The following is a 22,846-nucleotide window of genomic DNA, read 5'->3' as shown; positions in this document are numbered from 1 at the left end:
ATCACGAGCATGGGGCATTTTCAAAGGTAGCTCATTGTGCGGTGCAGAGATTTGAGGTGTGTGCTTTCTATGTGGAATACTCTGTAGATTGCCATTGTGGTCTTGAATGTGGCACAAAGTTTTTCTGGTATAGGAATATTCTTAAAACAATCCGATGGATGACAGCTAATGAATTTGTGCTAAAAGAGAGAAAAGGACTTACTACCTGACAGAACATAGAGTTACACCTCTTACTCCTTTCCATCACATTAGTAAGTGGGTATATACTTGCTGCTATCCCTACTCAAAATTCACCCTGTGTGTCCAGCTGTGATTTTATGTTGCTTTACAGAACCTGTAAGCTATTAAAGTGCATTTGCTCTGAGGATTTCATTATGTGAATGTTTCAAAATGCATTTGCCAATGAATAGCAGAATCTCAGGTCTCTTCTTGGGGGCCAATTCACACTGAATGTTTGTTGCGTTTCTACTGACAGCTGAATGACAAACCAGTACAAGCAGAACTACTTGAAGTAATAGGAAACAAACCTATTTCTATGCTAATATGTTTGAAATGCTATGCTTCTCTGATAATATCATCATATTGGAATCTATGAAGTATCTATACAAGATCTGTTCTGTTGCTGTGTTAATAAACAAAAATTCATTATTCTAATTTTGCCCTTCATTCTCTGTAACCTTTGCAGAAAGGAAAAAAAAAAAAAAAAGGCTTGTAAATATCATTGGTGATAAATTAGCAGGGAGAGCTAGACGTATTTACATGGACATAGCCTTCATATCAGTACACTAATTACTGCAGGCAAATTTAGTTTTCTCTTTAATCAGATTTTACAGGTAATTAGCATTTAAGTAAGATTAATTACAACTCATTTTATGTTAATGACATCTTTTGGTCACAGAAAGTTTACACAGTATTTTATTTGCCAGATGTGAAAGCTAATTCTCACATACACATATCAAGGTTATGCAAATAAATTTTTAGTTTATCATACAGCTTTTTTTTGCCCTAGAAACATCTTTTTGTACTGTGGAGCTATAAAGAGCCGTGCAAGATCTCCAGGAAGCCATTCAAAACTCTCATAAACCTGCAAGAGGTTCCACCCAAACAGACTTCAGCATTGTTCATTTGTAGTCAAAGGATTTATCAGATCAGTCACATTTAGTATACTCAGTGTGAGGCCATACTTCTGTTTGCATGTCATGCTTCCCTGCAGCTAGATTTATGCAGTTCTGCAGCCCTTCTTGCAATCCATCCCCCACTGCTGGATGAGTCCTTTGGCTATTGATAAGCTGCACTGCATTGTGGTGATTGGATCTGCCACACTTTCAGAGGAGGTCAGCTAACCAGTGGGCTCTCCAGCTGCAGCTGAAGACTGCAGACACTTCAGTCAAGGAATACCATGGCCATAGAGAAACAAGATTTTGAGATACACATCCCAGGCAATCCTGGGTGCATTGCATAGGAGCTGCCTCCAGGTTAGAATGAGAATCTCACAGAGCAACAAGAGCAAGCTTGGAGATTTGTGGTTGTATCTGGTTTAGAGAAAGATCACAGAAAGTAGAAGTCACTACTTTGCACCTTGGAAAAGGCTGTAACTATTGACCAGGAATCAGAGATTTTCTTGCCTCAGTTCCTGCTTTGCTGGATCCATCATTCTGATTTGCCTCCTTCTCTCTTGTCACATATTGCAGGGGGGCTGGAACTTCATGATCCTTGAGGTCCCTTCCAACCCAGGTCATTCTATGATTCTTCAGGCCAGAGACTGACTCTACTGATCTAGCCAGAGAAGCACCAGGACTTATTTCTTAGCCTCCCACTTCCTGGAAGCAGAATATCATGAAAACAGTGATTTGGGTATACTTCACCCATTCAGAACTGAGAATTGAGACAAGTTTTCTCAAATAAAAGATATAACAGCAGCTGAAAGACAGCATCAATAAATAGCTCCCGGGAGAGCCACACTGCCTCCATGTAAATAGGAATGGCTCCCTGGTCAGAGATCTCTGAGAAAGGGAAGGTCCTTCATAGAGCGTTGATGGCACATTATCTCACAGGCTTCATCTCATTCAGATCCCAACACACAGCGTTTCTGTTTTGGCCACCACTAAGCCTGCGTAGTTATGGAAAGCACTGGATTTTGGTAGAACCAAGACTGAATATGGAGACACAGTATCATGATCAGACAGAGAAGGGAGGGGCAGGGGAACACTGAGCTGCACCCCCTCCTAAGTCAAGAAATATGCGTAAACCACATCCTTGCACCTCACTGATGGCTGCTAATACTCCTTCCTAAATCTAAAAGGCTTAAAAGTCATAATATGACCTCAAATAAGAAAAAATGATGCGACTGAAATCGGTACAAAAAGTTTTTTCCCATTGACCTCATCTACCTCTATAAAATCAAAACAAGAAACAAACAGAAGTGTGTCAGCCAGAAATGAAAAAGGAGACATAAATCTGCCATGACTGTTAAATATCGAGCTGTGGGGCATACTGAAAGCACTTAGCCTGAACGAGGAAACAGATTGGGTAGATAGGTGAATAACAGGCAGTATTTCATCACACACTTGAAGGAGAAAAGCAGAAACATACACAAGGTGCGTTCTCTGCAGTTACAGCAATCACAGGATGCATTTCAGAGCTAAAAAGCAGAGTTGGAGGAATTGTAGGGGCTCCATTACGACAACACAGAAAAACCTTTTTCCTCATATCAGTTTCCTTCTGCTCAAGCAGAAAGTCTCTTGCAAATGCGTGCAGATGCAAATTGAAATGCTCACAGCCCATCAGAGCAGGAAGGCTGCTTAGCTAGTCTTTGTTGCAATATGGCAATCAAAAGACAAAACCCATCAGCAACCTATCTTTTATTTCTCAAGATGAGTTGCTTAAAGATGAGATAATTTTACAATGCCCTGCACTGATAGTCTGCTTTCACCCAGTCATTTCAATACGTTTTGACACTCGGCAAAGTTTAATCTGCAGTGCTCTCATGAACTAAAAGTATGGACTTCTTAGAGGTAAAAAGTGTGAGAAGGTCCAGGGTCATTAAGTGGTTTCACCAGAGTTACACTAATAGTGATAACACTGGAAACAAGAACAGGAACAGTTTGATTTTCATACAGTTAGTACTGGAAGAATAATCTCTGTATCTGTGTTGTTTTATTACATAACTTCATCATTTTAGGAAGGTACTTTTTTCCCTGTCCCTTTACCACACAACATGGTGATACATGCAGTAGTATAGGGGTAAGCCAGGTGATGAGTAAAAAGTAAACCTTCCATCTCCACTCAAGGAAGCTGACCTGTTGAGACCTGACCAATATAGAAGGACCCACTGCCATTATTTCCGCATGATTTCCCATTGAGGACATAGACAGACCTGACATAATGTTTTTAATGGCCCCAATTATTCGGTCCCCTGAATCCTACTCTGCAGGCCCTATTCCAATGCTCCTGCTGCTGCTGAGCAGCAATTATGCTATCACAGTGTGGTTTCAAATGAAGTTTTTTTTTTTCCCACTGAATTTGCTGCAAGTGAGAAACTAAAGTAACAAGACTGGCAAAATGAAGTTGGGCCTGTGATCAAATCAGTATGTTTGCACAGCATCCTGCACCAACCCTGCCCAGGGCCTTTGAACATTACAGCACCATTAATATCAATGTTCCCTACAGACAGCAAGTTCATTAAATTCACTCAGGAAGTGAAGTAAGTTCAGTAGACAATGGGAAGACCAAAAAAACCAATTAAATGAGACCTTATACATCATTCATGGAGGCTTCAGTCAGAGCTCAATAGAACAGTATTGCTTCAACAAGCTAAGCAAGTCATTTATCAAGAGGAAATTAAAAATGAGACAACTTTCAGTACGTACCTATTACCAAGTATTTAAAAGTACTATAGCAGGTTATGTGGTACTGCAAATGCTGAGGATACAGAACCAATTTCACATTGAACAGCTAATTTACATATACTAAAGAACCTTAAAAATCAGCAAGAATTCCTATAAGCAAGTTATATCTTTCTTCAGAGGATTTTCTAATTCTTTTCCCTTTCAATATTCCTCCCTAACTACTTTTTATTAAATTCTTCATTCTCTAAGATCTGAGATGTTTCAGTTTGTATTTCTCTAAATATTATTTTGAAGCATACCAGGTCTGGCTCTTATCTGTTCTGCAGGCTTCTTATCATCCATCCAGTCCAGAGCGTAAATAGTCTCCACAGCCACATGCCATTTTCTTTCACTGACTTAAATTGCGCCCTTATGATGCAATATTCAAATTCTTTCCCAGTATCTCCTTCTGACAGAAATGCCTTCAGGAGCAGTCAAAATAATTTAGCTATTTCTCCTCAATTCTGACTCACCTGCCTCTATTCTGAATCATGATATGACACTGCATTAAGCTCTATACTTAGAATATGATGGATTTGAAATACATTTCAACTACCAGCTCCTGTCACGTATCAATATGAAGAATGAATCAGGAGTCTGCAAATACACAGCTGTCTATAAGCAGAAGCAAAATCCTGATGCTACCCGTAAATTGGATGAGTAGAAAGGCGAGTTAGCGATGTGCAGTAACTGTAAGAATCTAATTCTGAATTACGTTTTGAGAAGATTTTGAGGATTCTCATCTTCTAGATGAATTTAATGGAGGTGTGACTTAAAAAATCATAGAATTCACTAAGGTTGGAAAAGACCATCTAGTCCAATCATCAATCCATCACTACCAAACCACTAATGAGAATTATTAGACAATAACTTGGATCATTGACTGTGGTGTACACAACAATGCACACACACACAAACACAGAAAACCATCAAAACATCACCAAGATTCAAAGTTGAGCCTAATTTTTTTTCCCCTATGCAATCCTTCACAAGAAGTTTGGGGATTTTGCTTTATAAGAACGCATTATTCTTACATAAGAAAGCATGAGGACACTGATGTATGGAAATAGCCAGAACATGCACCGAAGTGGATGCTCACATTCATTAACCTGTATTAAAAACACCAAAATACATCAAGCACTTGACTCCTTATATTTTCATGAGTTTTCAGTGTATTAGGAAGCAGCTAAAAATCCCTGCAGTGCTTTATTAAGGCTACTACTCTCTGCAGGTAACAGCTTTAGCTGCTGTTCTCATGTAGTATAATCCTTAATGAAGACAGAACTGTCCATGGCATAACTTTTTCTCTTACGATGTAGTTCACATTACAAACTTCCTTGATTCAGCATTTGGAAGAAGTGCCGTTCCAACTTTCTGCAATCATTAATGAAAATATCAGGCTGGAATTTCCTTCCTCAGCAACAATACGCAGCAGGAAACTCTATGCAGCATGACTGAAAGTGATTAATAAGATTTCCTTGAAATAGGACACTGACAAAATTCTGTTAGTACTTTCAAACTCCAGTCAGGTAAAATCAAACTGCACAAAGCAACAAAGTGAACCTTAGGTTCTATATTGAGGATCAGAGCGATGCTCTTGCTGAGTGGGTACCCTATTTCCAGGTGTCACTAACACTTTTAACCTCAGAGAGGTGCATATGTGCCCCACAGAAAACCACCAGAAACACAGAACAAGTGGAACTCTTTGATATCAGACCATTTCAGAATAAAGAGCTATCCCTTAGAGAGCAGATAGGATTCAATAAGAAATCCTGGCCCTGCATGCACTAGTTTAAATCTATTAAATTGAACTAATACTTCAAATAATTTAATAAGACCATTTACTTCAACAAAAGTAGATACTGTAGGCTCATCAAAAGAGTATTTCACTACATTTAGATTCTTAGGCCTTCTGGATCATTTTGGTTCTGATTTCATAATGAAAGGTAAGGACTAGTCTCAGGTCAGAGATGTGTCCTTATTAATCTGCTTCCTGGGAAGGGAGCCTGTGTGTATTTATCTTTGTATATTAAGGTGAACAGTACTGTCATATAAGGTTATCAGGTGTGCTCTTGTTTGCTGTCAGTAAACTGGGATGAAATTTGATCCTTCCTAAGGCTGATTTGCTTGATCAAGAGGTAATTCAGCAGCTGGCAGTGACAAATGAAAATGGATTTAGTGAGAGATGGCTTTGGATAATCACAGTTCTTTTGTGGACGAATAAAACAACAGCAGTTACAACTATGAGCACCGCAAACAAGGAAGAAAAAAAGACTCATATTCTATGTGCTGGGTGGAAAGAAACAGCAGGAGAGATGCATGATATCATCCTCACATACACCTAAGCACAGCCCCTTGCCTGGTGCCAACACCTCAGCAACAGAAACCCACAGCACCATGGCAAGACCTCTTCAATTGAAGAAGAGCTTACAAAGGGCCCTCACACCAGCACGGAAGCGTTAAACAAGAAAGAAAGAAGCAGAAGAATATTTAAAATAGATGTCTCGACTGTATAAAAGATATAGCAGAGTCCTGAGAACAAGTTTAAATAGCATTAACAAAACCCTCTATGCAGAAAAATAAACCCCACAACCCTGCATATAAGGCAGTAGGGAATTATATCTAATATTTCTATAATGCTGCATGTAAGGCATATACATGTTTGTATATAGATGCTTCACACGCACGCAATCCTGGCTCTTCACTGAGACATTTTAATTTTTACCTCTACATTTTATTTATGCTTCCTTCTGATAAATAAAGGCTTAAAATGGTTTCTTCCCTTTCCGTTATCCTTTCTCATCTTCTGCTTGATACTTCTGTTGCAAGGTGGCCATGAATAAAATAGACAGCCCATGAAAACGCTACGCTCTGCATCGTGACATGCATTATAATGCCTTTCAATGTCTAATTGCAATTCTCAGTAAAGGAAGATCTGGGGATAGTGTCAATAGCCTGGACTCACTGCAGCTGCAATGAAGGGATCCAAAGTAGACTTCCTGCAGCTATCCAAAAAGGAATGAAAGCCTGGAATTCCTGGTGTTTTAAACATTAAAACAACAATGAAAATACAAATATTGATGTACGTATGCAGAAAATAAATGGTCTTTTACACTGAGTTTATGTGACCATTTAAAATATGTTTTGCCTTTCCTGCAGTAGATTATTTCCTTCGGGTTGTAGACAAAAGGGAAATCTCATATGTAAGAATGCAGACCCTGCTATCCCAAAAGGGCTGTGGGATTTTAAAGCTTTGCTGCTGCGAATTTTATGGTTCTCACTTTGGCACTTCATACATAAAGGAGAGTCGCAGAAAACAAAACATTTTTTCATGGGTACTTATAGCACTGACAGACCAATATCCAGCTGAATCTTATGGTCTGATCTGTCATTATTACCTGGGTAATTCTTAACTAAAATATACTTCTTCTAAATTTAATGGATCCACATGCACAAGTCAGGTGTGCAGTATCTGTCCATAAATATCACACAACCAGTAATATAAAAGTTTGAGGAAGTCGTAATCTCAATAACAACTTATACTTTATTCATTACAGATACATAATTAATATGTTTATGCAACTAGAAATGGAAAGAAGTCCAAAAGATATGGGTGAAAAGGAGGGCACGGGGGAGCTTTATGCTTAGTAAATGATTTGGTCTACAACTTAAATCATGTATATTTTTAACAAATCTTGAAAAATTGATCTTCCTGATGACACTGAAGTAGCTGGGAGTTCTCTAACTGTGTTTGGCAGAGATCAGAAGCATTGCCATGCATACAGAGAACATGTATTCTCACTCCACCAGGCTTGAGGGTAGCAATTCATTCTGATAACAGTATTTATTGTTGATGGAAATTATGTTTTTAATTGGAATTATTCTACACCTGGCATTAGTCTTTGTTGTGCTTGCACTTATCAGTAGCTTCTCACCCCTCTTTTCCCTCAGAACCTCCTGCTTCTGCCATCTCTTCCATCTGCTCATACTGCCTTTCAGACAACAGCCCTTTGGGAGCTGGGACTGTGGTTTACTATTATTTTTATTCACGCAGAGCACAATGCAGCTCAAATTGTTTCTGGCCTTTGAGCAATATTTCAGTGTTTTCATATTGCATATTAATACGCACATCTGTGTAGGATGAGAGTACCTTGGGTGCTCTACAGAAATCAACAGGAACACAGATCCTCCCCTGTACCGCATATGACTTTAAATTACACTTTGGCAGCCACATTTATCTGGGTATATAGATATGTGTGTATACACGAATCATAGAGGAGGATCAGCGCCATTTGAAATAGTCTTTTGCCCTGAGGCATATTTCTGCCATGCAGAGTCACTGTGAAGACCATTCAGTGTTGTATGAGCACGAACTCCCAGCCTGGCTGCTGCCAGCTACATGAAAATGGTCTGGGGCCATGAACTCTCCTGATGAGAGATTACTGACTTGCTGACTGCGGGCTTCCAGGAAGTCCTGAATCTCTAGAAGCAAAGAGAACGGAACGCTGACCTTTGCATACTCATTTGAAGGTCAGTCACCCTCCTTTTGGCAGTAAAACTTGGCCACAAGTTGTAATTTTGTCATGCGGATGACAGAAGCAATGCTCGACAAAACTTGGTATTAAGAGAAACAGAATGCTGTAATTGACTTTAAAAAAAAAAAAAATGCATTGAAACATGGAGTATTCAAGAGCCTATGGCAAAAATAGAAAGTAAAAACTCTAACAACAAGCCCTAAAAAAAATCTGAGAGGTAGTGAGCAGATTGACGAGAAAGAAACAAAATTATGTGAATTAAAGTTAAATGCTACCTTTGAGAAGCTCAAGTGGCTGTTATCTGTTTGGGGATTCTTAATTTGTCAGGCTCCAAAGCCGTTTCCCTATTCAGACCTTCACTGGAATGAAAGTCATTACTTAATACATTATCAAACAGACAAAACCAACCCATACACGCAATTCCAGTTGGAAGGCACTATCCTGTCTGGCGCCCTTCAAGCAAATTGTGTTCTTTCAGGCTGAGATTTACAAAGCTGTTGAGCTCTTACTGCATGAGTCTTCTTGCTGATGTATCTCAGACAGAAAATCTTTCAGCTTCACGCTCCATTTGTGCCAACAGATGCTCTTCTCTGGGGAATTACTACCAGCACCCAAGACTGAGAGCCTGCTTCCCAAGTTGCAGTATTCCTGCCACTAAGCACAATGAATTCTGAAGTTCTTTGGTTGTGGGACAAGTGCAAACATCTACAGGAATAGAGGTGACTACAGCCAAACAGAAACAGAATAACTTCAACCATGCTTTGCTTAGGACTTCAACCTGATGTAATGGCTGGCAACCCCACAGCAGAGAGGGGTGGACTGAGTGTTTAAGGAACCTTAAAGAGGTCCCTTACACTCCAAGTAAGTCTATGATTCTATGAATTTCTGTTTCTCAGTGTCTACCTATGTACAGTTCATTGATTCTGATAGATCCGAAAGATACCGTTGCTGAAAAGGGAGCATCACAGCTATTCCAATGCACTCAAAATCATCAGGAAGCTTTCAGCTGTGGTCTGGACAGAGTCACAGCATAAGTGAGAAAAGCGGCCAAGGAAAAGGAAACAATCCAATGAGTCGCTCAGCCAGCTGGCGGGCCAACTACACAACACAACTGCCAAGTTCGTTCTGTCTTTTCCCTATGAGGAAGAATTAAATTTGAACTTTTTGTTTTCTATGTATCCACTCATTTTCATATTTGGACTCAGTAGTTTTGAATTCACTGCCCAGTCTGTCACACTTATATGAAATCTCTTACCGGACTCCACAGTTACTGGCAGAGGTGAGCAGAAAGGTGAAGACATGGACAAGAAGTATGACTGGACAGATCCTTTCAAATCAAGCCCAGGATTATTTTTCCAATTCACTTAACAGCTATTGGTACAAATATGCAAAGACTTCATCCTACATCCCAAATGTACATACTTTACAAAATGTATAGCTTTAAGCACGAGCTAATCTTGCAAATAGCTTTGTTCTGGTGTTAGTCCAGTCTGTTAATCTAAATGACTCTTGACTACACAATTGCACTATTTACTTTATCTCCTGTTGCGTTCATGAATTAAAAATAGTTCTGAAATGTTGGTATTTGAAATTAGAGTAGAATCACTTTCATCCTTACAAAGCATAAAAAGATTCTTCTTTCCAGGGGACTAGACGAAATACCTCATGGCTTTTGTTGCTCACGATCATTTAGCCAATTTGGCCTGCACTGTCTTGAACTAATACATCTCAGATCATATGTGTGATATTTTGCTCTGACAAATATAGAGGATAAAATCACTCTGTGTACCAGAAACTTGAATATAGAAAGAAAACCTATCAATAATTATTTCAGGTAGACAAAACATTTTCTGTAAATATCGAGCAGCTTTCTTTCCATTTCTATGGAAGCTGAAAATGTGTCTAACATATTTTGCCAAATAGCTTACCTTTAAATTTTAAGTCATTCTGAAATATATCTAATTATTAGCTAGGATGACATACACAGAACATGACACAAAACAGTATAGTTGAGAAATACAGAAGACAGGAAAGACAAATCATAGAAAATCTTTAAAAGACTTTTAGCTGAAACAGCATGCTAAGAAACTAGATGTTGCTCAAGTATTGTGATCTGCATGACTGCATGGAAGGCAAATAACATCATATATTAGAAAGCACTGCAAGAGACTAGGAAGAAATGAAAGGGATAACAGTAGGATTCTTGTTCCCAAATCACAGATGTCACAGATTATTTTAAATGTCAATGAATATCCTGCTTGTTTCTCTTTGGCACTCCAGAAACATGCAGGTCTTAACTCCTCTGTATATATCAGCTGTCAACCCTCTGCAAGCATATTGGACAATGAAAGGCATGAAAACAGCTCTAGGTAGATAGGTTTAAATAATTAAATGTCATTCGTAATGCTCGGGAAAAAAATCATGTCTGAAATTTGCAAGGACAATGAATAACTTGAGATAATGACTGCTCATGAGCAATGTCATTTTGGCCTAACTTCAAGCTTTGTCTTAGTTAACATTTCTGACATAAGTGTTACCTTTCAACAGAAGCAAGCTACAGCTCTCAGAAATAAGGAAGAATTTATAGAATTATTAGCTATCAGAGCTATTCAGTCTCCAGTCTAGTCCCTACTAGAACAATCTTACAAAAGTCTCTATTTATCTGTGTCCATAGGTCCTGTCTTCTAATTACCTACATACTAAAAATAGTCATCAAGCACAGCCAGAAGTCTGATTACCAAAAGACATCAGTCATGTCTTTGATATACCTAAGCTAAAAATGGGAGGCTGAGAAGTATTTCCTTAGAACTATCCAGGGAAAGACTCATGATAGTTGCAGAAAACTGCTTCCAAAGGCACTCATTCCTGTACATTTGCCAATAGGGAGATATATACAATAACTGCAGACATACAGTTTGCAGAAATCAAGAGTTTATCTCCTTTTTCTCAGGAGAAGATATTGCCTCTGTGGACACAGAGAGAACATCTCCTAAATTTACTCTCAGATAAGTGTTTGAGGAAGACAACACATGAAAGCAATGCGACTACAAATAGGCCTGACAGTAGTACATGTAGTAGGAGCAGATGTATAATTTGAGACTTCAGAAATAGCTGCTAGAATTCAGGCATACTTCAAGCAAAACTAAGCCCACATTTCCTTGCTAACAGACATTTTTAAGTTGAATGCAAGCATCTGTGCAAGTAGATAGCATCTGTGTTTTAGTTCACTTGTGCAAGGAACAACGGGCCATGCACATGAATAGGTAATCCACTAAGAGGCAGAGGGTCTAGTTCTCTCAGTGGACTAATGTGCAGAAACAGAAGGGCTCAAGAGCTGAAGAAACCTGGATGCTTCCTACTGTTGCCACAAGCTTTTTCTGTACATTTCTCCCAGGAGCTGTCCTACCACAGTCATGATGGATGCTGTTCCTATTCAGCTGGAGAATAGGTTCTCCATTCGGCCCTAGAAAAACAGCTAAAGCCTCAGAGGAAATTGAATATGCAGATAAGTTAGTCATTAACGTCAGTATTAAATGGAGCTTTGTAGTGTACACCATAATTCAATTTCTGGTGAAATCTCATTTTCATGTGTTTCCGAAATATACTAGGATGATATTCCAATTTAACTGATTTAGCAGGTATAACTGGTTGATATATTATCATTTTTTATTACAGAAGAACAAACAGCAATCTCACAGATACCACAAAAACCACAGCTGTGTAGCATCACATGGGATTTGGTCACACTCTTTCAGCAACAGAAACCTTGTACAAATAAACCTTGAAGATGGTAGATAAAGAAGTGAGCTTTCAAGAAATGAAACTTGCAGAATTTGACTCACCTCTCACAGATGGGTTTACATGATTGCACTTCATGTGAAAACCCTGATACGCCTAAGAATGAATTTAGGGCAAAGCATTAGTGATTTAGTGACACATTCTTGTTATGAATTAGTGTTAGGAATAACAAGGACTCATTCTCATACACATCTGGCATTTAAAATCTTACAGGGACTCCTACCATCCCATCAGTGTTTTGAGATTGATTTTTCAATAATGACCACAATAAAAAAACTGAAACAATACAGAAAAGCAATTCAAAACAAAATTTAACAAGAGAGTTCAGTACTTATAGAGCACAAACAGATGCAATATTAAGAGAGGAGGAATAATGAACTCAGTTCAAATTCCTGTCTGCATTGTAGCACCAGAACCACTGCAGCCTATAAGCAATGCAGGCTCCCTTTTATGCCACTGTTCTGCTGACCTTCTTGAGCTGTGTGTAGAACTTTGCTCCTGAATGCAAAAAGGGGCAAAGAGATTCTCTTTGTATGTGTACGTTCTTCCCCTTAAAGAGTCCCACTCTTCAATTTAAATTGCCAGATCTTCATGGCAGTGTCTGATAAGACACAAAAAGGTTTTGATCTCCGATGCTTACAGTAGTATCAAACAAAAAAAAATCACCTCTCTGTAATTTAAATGCCATTCAATGCATGTCAGAGAGATACCTCTGTAGGTTGCCTCAAGGTTTTTGATGTTCAGAATCAGGTCAATGAAATTCTGCATTCAAGGTTAATAAGAAAAATCCTGCATACTCATGTTATGCACTACCAAAAAAACAACAACAATAAAACACTGCCAAGTCCTAATTTTAGCATATCACATACAAGGCTGCTCTTAATAAAGCTAACAGCCTGGAGGTATGACAAGAACTTCACACAGTTCAAGTATTAAGTACTGCATTTTTCCGAGTCTATTTTCTCAGACAATTTGCAACAGTTTGTGACTTGAAAAGCACTCAGCGCTGGCCCAACTCTGCTCCCACTAAAGTCATCTACACAGCCCTGTCATCTCTGCCAGCAACGCAGGCGGGATAGAGACAAATGCTTTTGAAAATCTCACCCTTATTCAGCAATAACAGACAAAATCTACCTTAAACGATGGTTAAAGTTCACATACAAGCATTAGGCTGGGAAACGTCAGATTTAAGGCTCGACGTCCATGAGCTATAATTCAGACCCTCGTGCATATGCGTTGTGCCAGAGTCTAATCACACACCCTACATGCTTTCAGCTGCCTCATTCACTGCACCAAGTGGCTGGTGCTCACACATAATGAGGCTTCTTCAATATTTCACTTGATCCTCCCCACTGTATGCATGGCTTTATTGGCAGCACAAAATCCCAACCTGCTTTAAAGGCAGTTGTCAGTTTTCTCATAGCAGTTCCTATGGAGCTCATCACTACAGTGTGTGAGTGCCTCAAATACTCATCACTTAATTTCCACAGCATCTCTGCATGGTGAAAAGAATTCTACTGAGCAGCTAAACTTCAGGGGGGAGCCAGGGGGAGGGAGCACATATAAGAACTAGTGAAGCTAAGCATTCCTGTATCCATAGGAACACACAAGGGAGACAGCATTTTAACCTCTTCTTCCACCAGACCATCTTTCTCTTTCAGAGATGGTATCTTCTGATACCTTCAACAACTGGAGCCCTAGATAGTAAACTCACTGTTATTCGAATAAAAAAAAATCACACTTACTGATAGTTCACCCATCAATATAAACAAATAACCTGCAATACTATGAACTGCTTTACTGAAAGCTCTTAGATTAGATGGCTGGGCTACCTTTTCATGTCTCTTGTTATTTAACCAAAGTATTACTTGGTTGTTTCTTTGGACAGGAAAGGTATCTTTTGGGTGGGTCTGTATGTACATTTACATGTGCATGGTTGTATGCATTGCTTGATAATACACAGATCTAATGAATCTAATGAAATAGAAGAAACATTTTAGGCGCTGTTCCATACTGTGAACCTTTACAAAGTAGTCTAAGATAACCAAAAATACATGAGTGTAGGTAATACAAATCCATTTAGAATTCGACTGTAAAACCAATGAAAGAGAGTCATTTGGAATCATTAGAGATGAAACACTACCTTACTCAACTGGAAAGTATTTCTTGAATATACAGTTTATTGCAGTCAACCAAGGGTCGTATACTGCTAGAGCCATAAGGGATAGTAAAGTCTGCCTGAAGCATTTCAGGATAGAAACAGTCTTCAGTTTCAGATGCAGAATTGCCAGAAAGAACTCTAGGAAACAGAGGATGGTGATTATTTTTTCTTAGTACTGATTTTTCCTCTTTTATCCTTTTGACACAAGTCAGCATGTCAGGAAGTTCTTTTTGCTCCAGGAGCAAATAAACACATCAAGTTTTAAACCATCTGCAGAGGAAGTGAACTGTTCTTTACTCTAGAGATGAGACATTTTTCAAGAACACTGTACGAGTCTGCTTTTTCTTTCCCCAGTCAATTATTCCTTTGACCATCAGGAGTTCAGTGGAAGCTGGAAAATAATGGCTCTCAAAGAAGAGAAACACTACCCTGCATCTCTCTGGAAGCACCATGGCCTTAAGGTAGTTATTTCTTGCTCTCAGGTTCACAGTTTAATGAGTGCCAACATACAGAAGGATTCATTTGATGAGGTCCATGGTGGCTTACATTCACAATTACTGGAATGTATTTTAGGAGCACTTTCTTTCAACAGTTATCAAACCTCTGGGCCTTTGGAGACCCAATGGCATCTGATCTTATTCAAAAGAGCAGAAACATGAGCAACAGAATGAATGAATGAAAGGCTGTTAACAGTTTAAAATGACCGAGCAATGTAGAACATATCTACTCCTTGTAACAAACTGCCTGGAGCCAGGCTGAACCTGACCAATAATCCCAACAGAGAACACCACTGCATTGCATGCTCTTGGAGGTTGAAACACAAGAGCGATTAAGCCCTGAGCAAGTCATTTCATGCTCTTATTAAGCTCCCCTTTCTGCCAAGTGTGGGGAATGCAGTTTACCTACATCACTGAGATACCAGGAGGAATATTTCAAAAAGCAATTTGAAGACATAAACCACAACGAAAACACGAAGCATTATTTTGTGACTACTACTTACGAGATGAAATGAAAGAAATAGTTTAGCAGCATGCATCTTTCTGTAAGGGAGCTTTGTTTAAACAGCATAAGTCTATATTTATTTTTCTTTACATTTAATAGCATTAATAAATATTTTAGAAACATATTCTGTCCTGAGGGCATGCAGTACCTGTCACATTCAAATTAAAACATAAAAAAATACAAATATTCTATGATTAAGGTGGTGATTTAGTTCCATTTTTATATCATGGCTCCAAAAAAATAAAAGAAACAAACAAGATGAAACTCAACAGGATTGCATCGCTCTCTAAAGCCTGAGCAACTGCAGCCTCTGCATTCTTAATACTAACCAGCAGACCTCCCTTGGATTCCTGAAATCAAATGCCACCACTGGCCCACACAGCATTTCAAATGTGTTTCTTTCTATTTTGCTATATTTTTTCAGAATAAAAGAGGGAAAATAAATGGCTAGCAAGCGCAGAAAGCGTTTAAGAACGCTCTTTAATACACAAGAAAAGCGAACCTTCAAAGGCCATGCATAAGCACCTCCATAATTGGATGGATTTTCAAGAGCACTGAGCTTTCAGCACGCTGCAGTCCCCAGTGAAACCAGCAACTGCTCTTGAATGCTCAACAATTTATCACGACTCAACAGTTTCCCCTCAGGGTGTTATTTACTACTGTGTGGTAAACAGAATGCTACAACATTTGAGAGTGTCATTTTTGGCTGGACTTGTACACTGACGTCTATTAGGCTCCCCTGAAACATCCCCAAGTATTTCCACAGGTGTTTTTTTTTCCCCTTGCATTTTGCAAGAAACAGGCATAAATTAAATGACTGCTGAAATGTCAGGATTGTACTGTGCTGGTAAAGGTTACATGAAGTAATGATTAATTAGTCTTTTTTTTTTCCTCACTGGGTTTTTACTTGATTGTCAATAGAAGACAGAAGATGATTGCCTGGCCAAAATAGGCATTATTTCCAGTTCTCTGATATCACCGAGCAGTAGGCAGCAGTTCAATTTGCCAGCAATAATTTATTGTGTAGAATCAAAATTCTGCAAGCAACCTCTTCTCATCTGTTAATTTCAGCATCTCCCACAGCTATTTGATTTCCTTCCTGGCTTTTTGTGTTAACTGGTCACCTCCTGCCAGACCTCAGCTATAAAAACAAGGCTCTGCAGCTTACGCAGCGCTCAAACAGAGGAGACTTCAGTGCCATCCACATCCATCTGCCCCTGTGGTGGTGTATGTGATAGCAAATGCTGCATTACTGGTCTGTTGGTTTAAACTAATAGTGTGGCTTAATATGCATTTTTGTGTATTCTCTTTTCCCTTGCCAGACATGAAAGAAAATGGAACGTAGCGATGGATAATATTTGCAAGGACAATTAGAGCAAATGAGTACGTCACTGCCAAGCTTTTTCCAGGCAAACTCAGGTTTCCACTTGGTTGATTTATTCTTGAATTAGTTGTAACATCCATGATGATAAAAAATATTAACAAAGCTGTTCAACAGTCTTCTGGCTTGAAGCCACGGACTAATCTTCATTTGGTAATTGACGGCTTACAGGATGGAAATAAACTCTATGGAAACTGTCAAGTCAATGGGAAGTAATGAAGTATAAATATCCAAATGTCACCTAAATTCAGCCTCCTTACAGCAACTGTCATCTCTTGTTTTATCATCAGTTGCAGCAATAAAACTAAGTAAAAGTTATGCATTACACCTGACGAGCAGCCAACCACATGTAAAAGCACAGAGCATGTTGTGAATAGCTCAAAGGAAATTAATTCCTTTTTCCGCACGAAAACAATTTCTCTTTGACTGACAAAAAGCTTTTACTCAAGAAATGGGCAAGTCAAAGAAAAATACATATACTAGAGGGCATGCTTCTGGCGGCCTCTAAGTATTTGTGACCAACAATATAAGAACCTGGATAGAGCAGAATGAAACTTGATATGAAACATCATTTGAATGCTTATTATTGTTACCTACATAGGGACTCCCCAGAGAAAGAACACACTTACTCTCTCTAAGTGCTTCCCAAGACCTCCAGCACATCCATTTTTCTCTGCAGCACTAAACAGAACTTGTGTATTACAGTTGATGGTGCTGCAGCAACTTAGTTGGAGAAAGAGTTATTACTCAAACTTTTTCATACAGGTCAAGAGGAAGATGACAAAGAAGCTGATTGGGGAACAAATACAAAGAGAAACAAGCTCTAGTTTCAATGAGAGGACTCGAAGTAGCCTGAACATCCAGCATCCCACTAGGCTCTATTTAGATCATATTTTTAGCCTCAAGTACATGTTATTTCTCAGGTGTATTTTACACGGACTATTGAGTTAAATACTTTCTATCTTTGCGTGCCAAAAACTGTATTTCCAGAATGTATTACTACAGAAGTAGGAGTCAGCCAAGTTCTCTTTTCTTCAGTAAAGCAAAATGAGGAAGGGCTTTCCAACCCCACAGCTTTTGGGATATTAATTGAGTACTGAAAATATCTCTACTTGCGTCATAAATCAGAACAAAACGTTTCAATTTTCAGGTACTTAAACCCACAAGAACAGGAAAAAAAAAAAGTAAGGAAGCATATTCTGGCTGCAGAAAACAATGTTTAGAACAATGAGCTTTCCTTGGTAATTCTTCATCCTCTCATACATGAATTTACATCCTTTTTGACTACCCGGGTTGATGCAAATACTCCAACTAGTTAATGTAACCATTTAATTTTTTTAAGCAAATTTACATTTATGGTCCAGCCATCTTCAGTGTGAAGATTTGAGAAGTCTCCCAGAATATTAAGAGTTAGGAGTTTTAGTGGAAATAGCTCTTCGTGGATGGACTGTGTTTTACAGCAAAAAAACCAACACATCGTAATTTCAAACACCTCTAACAAACAGAAATGCCTTGTCCACTTGAACAACTGGGCTCAGGCTATCGATCACTGCAGTCTTTCTGGAACTCACACTAGGCTACTGAAAAACTGCTCTCTTCTGGCATGAGACACAGTACAACTATTTATTTATGGACCCAACCAGACGCTAACTGGCCAAAGTCCTTAAATTCAAAAGAAACTACAGGAATCTCTAGGAACCTACAGAAATGCCTAAGAAAAATACCAACCATCATAGTGGCAGGAGACGTACAGTCCTGGTCTCCATGAGCATTCCAGTCATGTCCCACCTCCAGGTCAGGAGCAGACTCACGTGAACAGTATTTTGCCACATACAAGAGGATGTGAGTTAACAGATGCTCCGATAAATCTTCTGAAGCAACTGATGAAGAGGCCTGCAACCTTGAACCACAGAGCAAATGTGGCCTGATTTATGTTGTGGTCCTAAGCTCAAAGTGCATTTCTGTATGAGAAATTTGATTTCCTTAGGAAGTATTTTTTCCCAGCTATGTGAGAAAAATGCAGAGAAGAGACGCGTAAAATATTCAGTTCTTTCTATGATAAAAGCCACATGAAAATAGAACAGGTTGCTTGGAATAAAACTGCTAGTTACAACTTGTTTGCATTTGCTGGGTTAAAGCCTCAATTTGCTACAGGATACTGGGCAGTGTACCTAAGGGATATGCCCATCCTTAACAATTTTGACAGCCCTTCTCTGCATAAAACACCAGGGACAAAACAACAGAGCTGTGCTTGGACTGGAGACCAGTCTGCCTAATAAATGCTGTTTCTTTTTGGTTGGCCTCCTCCCCTTGCCAAGTATATAAGGTGGAGGGAGAAGCACAGATAGAGGTATAGACCAAAAGAGAAGAAGAACACGCTTAGATTCACTGCTACATCAATGTTAGGGGGTCTGAGAACAGGATGAAATCAGCAACCGCAGCATAAAGAAAAAGGCAATCTCTTCACTTAGTATCATCCTTAAAATCTCAAAGATGTTGCAGGTAGAAAGGTAAATTTTCTTAGCTACATAAAAAGTAACTCCTTAAATTTTCCCGATCCTTACATACCCAAACTGTCTTTTGATTTACCTGCCCTGTTCAAGTGCGAGAATAAAATGTAATCATAACATGATTTGCAACAGCAATGTCAAGCATCAATATAATCCATGTAAAGCCATGTATTACACTTTACAAGGGCCAGAACACAGAAAATAATTCAATTCAATGTAACTGAATGCTTCACAGACTAATTTCACCAAGATTAATGTCAAAAAGTCATTACGTTCAATAGATTGGCATTCTCAGCAATGTTTGTAAATGACCTTTTGCATTAGACATACTGGGACATTAAAATATGAAAAAGAAGGCTGTGACTATTCTTAGATTCTACTAAACTAAGAAGTGTCAGGATTGGTTCAGTAGCAGAAACATGGTTAAATATAAATTTCCCATAACACAGAATCATAGAATGGGTTGGGTTGGAAAAGACCTCAAGGATTATCAAGCTCCAACCCCCTGTCACATGCAGGGCCGCCACCCTTCAACATTTAATACCAGCCCAGGCTGCCCAGGGCCCCATCCAACCTGGCCTTGAACACCTCCAGGGACGGTGCATCCACAACCTCTCTGGGCAGCTGAGCCAGCACCTCACCACTCTCTTGGTAAAGAACTTCCCCCAACATCCAGCCTAAATCCTCCTTCCTTCAAACCTGAAGTTTTTTGCTTACTACCTCCCTCAAGTTACGTCATCTACACTGCAGTTAGTTTTACACAGCTAGTAAATTATTACTGGTCTCTTCCTTCTCTCATTTTAATATGGGTTATTTGGCCACATGTTTTCCCTCTCTAAGTCCTTGAGTTTCTCTCTACAAGGAGTCAAAAAATGCTGCATATGCATTAAAAAAAACCCACCTGTTTGTACCTTGTCAGAAAATGGAAAGATCAAAGTGCGAGGTTGTCAGAGGCTGGTTACAACTTAATGTAACATGCATTAAATTTTACAGCTATATGAAGATGAAATAACAACCCCCTTAAACTCTGCATGAAAAGAGCTGAGAGGTTGGTTGGTGTGTAATTAAGCTAAATTAAAGACCCAAAACATACACCAAATAATATGCCAATGTATACATTGCCAATTACATGTTTATTATGGTATCTTTGACAAGCTAAATTAGCAATAAGTTAATGTCTATGTTGTGGATTCACTTCTGAAAATATTATACTACAACTAAGCCTTAAATATCTGCTACAAACAAGTGAAGGTAATGGAGTCAAAAACTGCAGACTAATTGCTTCTGTTGAAGGCTTATTATCTCTCCAATTTCAAGCTCAGCAGCAGTTCAGCAGTAATACAAGCTACTTTCATCAAGGCACTGTCAGCCTTTAGATGAAATTCATTCTTAGTTCTGTCTCTGTTAGTTTTATAAATAACAAAAACAAGAGTCATTTGCTTTTCTGGCTGACAAAGGTAAGGAGGTAAACAGAAGGGTTAATGAAAAACAAAACACAATCCAACAACCAACAGTTGAGTCCTGAGACACAGAGATTGCCTCCTTTTCTCTCCAGCCTCTCCCTGGAGACACGGCCATGATTCAGGGGTGTTGAACAAGAGAAGATCTCAAAACTGAGTCCTTGTTATGCACCTGTGACCAGCTGTTACTCAGTAGGCTAGGAAAAATTCCACCCTGAGAAATGCTCTGTCTGCAGTTTCCAACTGCACTGCTAGACCGATGCCATACATCATCCAGCACACAAAACCAGAGGTTCTCTATCAAAAAAGCTTTACCACAGCAGCGCTATCAGGACACTCAAGGATGGGTTATGTGAAGGAGGATGAGGAAAGTAAAGCCCTTTTCCTGTGCAAGAAGTCTTGTTCCTTCAGGGATCTTCTCTTCTGACAAAACCAGCTCCTGCTTCCTCCCCACCACACATTCCCATGTGATGAAATGGAAGGCAGAGGCTTCAGTTACTACCCTATTAAGTAGTATGTCCAACATGATTGGTGTACCAAGGACCATCAACCTAACCCTACACAACATGACCTTCTCTAATTTTCCTCCTGCTTCACTGCTGCTGCCATCACGTCCCTGTGAGATGTGCCACTAATTGTTATAAACCCTCCCAACAGCTCTCACCACAACATCCACAACTTTAGTCAAACACATTGTGCCTTCAAGTAACAGGTTCTGGGCTTCACTCATAGCTTGTAGGCTTCAGCCTTGACTCATAGCGTCAGCCTGACTTACAGAAAGAGATGTTCCATCAGCCCACAGACCCTGAACTGCAGCCTGCTTCTCTCGCCCATCCGCCTTCCTTTTCTGAGAGGTTTTGTTCTTATTCTCAACCACACACATCTCTGGCTTATCATTATCCTTTTACTCACTTTCCCATTTCATCTCTATGGAATCCTGATCAGCCCACAATATTCCTACTGAAGAAAAAAAAGAAATCAAATTACTCCTTCTCAGAAAAGGTCTTTCTATATTATACAAGAGAGAGCTGAAAGATCTGTATCTTACCTCCAAGTCGAGAATTGCTTCAGGTTCCCAAAATATTAGAATCAGATGCAATCCCAAAATTCTTTATATTTTCTCTCTTTCATTTGCAAGTCTGCTTATAACCATTCAAGTCCTGGTAGGATTTATCTTTAGTCTTGATCTCTTCCTGCTGAAATTCTTACTCATATCTGATGCTTCAGAATGAGTTTTACTTTCAAGACTCTAAACGTTAAGGAGTGCATCTGCAGCAGAAATGCTAAGTCAGGGCTTGAAGCAGTGATTGAGCACGTGGTGGGAAGGCAGGGCCAACCCAGAGTAGCTCAGCTACATGCAGTGCACCTGAGTGACCAGAAGGAGTGGAGCCAGGACTCCTCATTCGCTGCTGCCTAGGACCTTCCTGCTCTGCTGTTGTTGCTATCCTGTCTATCACATTATAGCATCTCTCTAACATCTCAAGTACTCACTTGCGCAGCCTGAGCTACCACAGTATCTCAGAACCTCATATCAGGAAACCGTGCTTCTCCTTTCAATGTAAGGTAACAACGGACAGAAGCTGCTGTCACCATGGCCCTAAGTCTAACACACCTGCTCAGAGCCATAAAGGAAGTCTGCAGCACAACAAACACTAAATCCTGTGCTCTGATCGCTGTACCATCCCTCACAGCCACCTGATAACCCTATTCAGTCTTGGCTCTTTAATCAGAAATTGATATTAACTCTACCTTCTGTTCATGATCACTTTCAAATGTAGTTCCCTCTCCAAAGTTATGCTCTAAAGAGGCTTTGAAACCTTGCTGAAAATGCTCTCACTTTTGCAATCTGTGCTTCTCCATATTTGAAGAGGCCCTTTGTAGAAGAAGCTCAGCTTTCCTGTTGTGCTGCTGCCAGCATTCACCCTTCTTCATATCTACTTCACCTACTTAGATCTCACTTTACAATCAGGGAAGGAAGATGGAAGGACAAAAGACAGTATGAAAAAAAAAAGGAAGAAAAATAGAAGGGACCAAAATGACTGGAATACAAAACATACAGAATGAAGTACATAAATAATAAATACGATTGTAGTCTATATCATCTAATAAAAA

At 39.3% G+C, this 22,846-nt stretch overlaps 1 protein-coding gene across 5 annotated transcripts in view; it reads right to left on the bottom strand.

The window, feature by feature from the left end:
- DPP6 (dipeptidyl peptidase like 6) overlaps positions 1-22,846 on the bottom strand; it is a 445,939-nt gene that overhangs the window by 177,846 nt on the left and 245,247 nt on the right. The window lies entirely within an intron of this gene.

This window comes from Coturnix japonica, chromosome 2 (assembly GCF_001577835.2).
Source record: "Coturnix japonica isolate 7356 chromosome 2, Coturnix japonica 2.1, whole genome shotgun sequence".
Classification (NCBI taxonomy): domain Eukaryota; kingdom Metazoa; phylum Chordata; class Aves; order Galliformes; family Phasianidae; genus Coturnix; species Coturnix japonica.
This window is presented reverse-complemented; position numbering and strand designations above follow the sequence as displayed.